This window comes from Aptenodytes forsteri, unplaced genomic scaffold, assembly GCF_000699145.1.
Source record: "Aptenodytes forsteri isolate BGI_AS27 unplaced genomic scaffold, ASM69914v1 Scaffold236, whole genome shotgun sequence".
Lineage (NCBI taxonomy): Eukaryota > Metazoa > Chordata > Aves > Sphenisciformes > Spheniscidae > Aptenodytes > Aptenodytes forsteri.
In genome coordinates, this window is record NW_008794456.1 from 3,272,644 (window position 1) to 3,273,192 (window position 549).

At 58.7% G+C, this 549-nt stretch overlaps 1 protein-coding gene across 1 annotated transcript in view; it reads right to left on the reverse strand.

Moving 5' to 3' along the window:
- RNF24 (ring finger protein 24) overlaps positions 1 to 549 on the reverse strand; it is a 25,582-nt gene that overhangs the window by 4,466 nt on the left and 20,567 nt on the right. The window lies entirely within an intron of this gene.

Here is a 549-nt window from a genome sequence, read left to right on the forward strand (position 1 = left end):
GGGGTAAAAAAAAAGGGCAATTTGGCTTCTGATGCCGGTGAGGATCCGCTGAGGGTGGGGAGGGAAATACCTCCCAGCACCAAAGGGAAAGCAAACTCCTCTTTTGCTGTGAACCCTCTGTTTTGACCAAGAAACTGCCTTTTTTTTTTTTTCTTTTTCTTTGCCCCCCTGCGCTGCGGAAGAAACATTTGGGAGGTTTCAGCATTGCAGAGGGGCAAAATCCCCCCCTAAAAGCAGCAGCCGCAAGGCTGGGATGTGTTTTGACGTGCCAGGAGGCTTTAGGGGGACGGAGCCATGGCGCTGGGCGCTGGGTCGTGTCCCCCCCCCCGGGAGCAGCAGCCGCAAGGCTGGGATGTGTTTCGACGTGCCAGGAGGCTTTAGGGTGCAGGGGGACGGAGCCATGGCGCTGCCTGGGACCGAGCTGCATCTGCAGGGATAACTCTGGGAAGAGGAAAAGGCAAAGGGCGCATCTCCGCCCCAGGGATGGGAAGGTTGGCGGCTGTTTTCCCGGCGGGCAAGAGCCCCAGCCGAAATCTCCTTCCCCCCCAC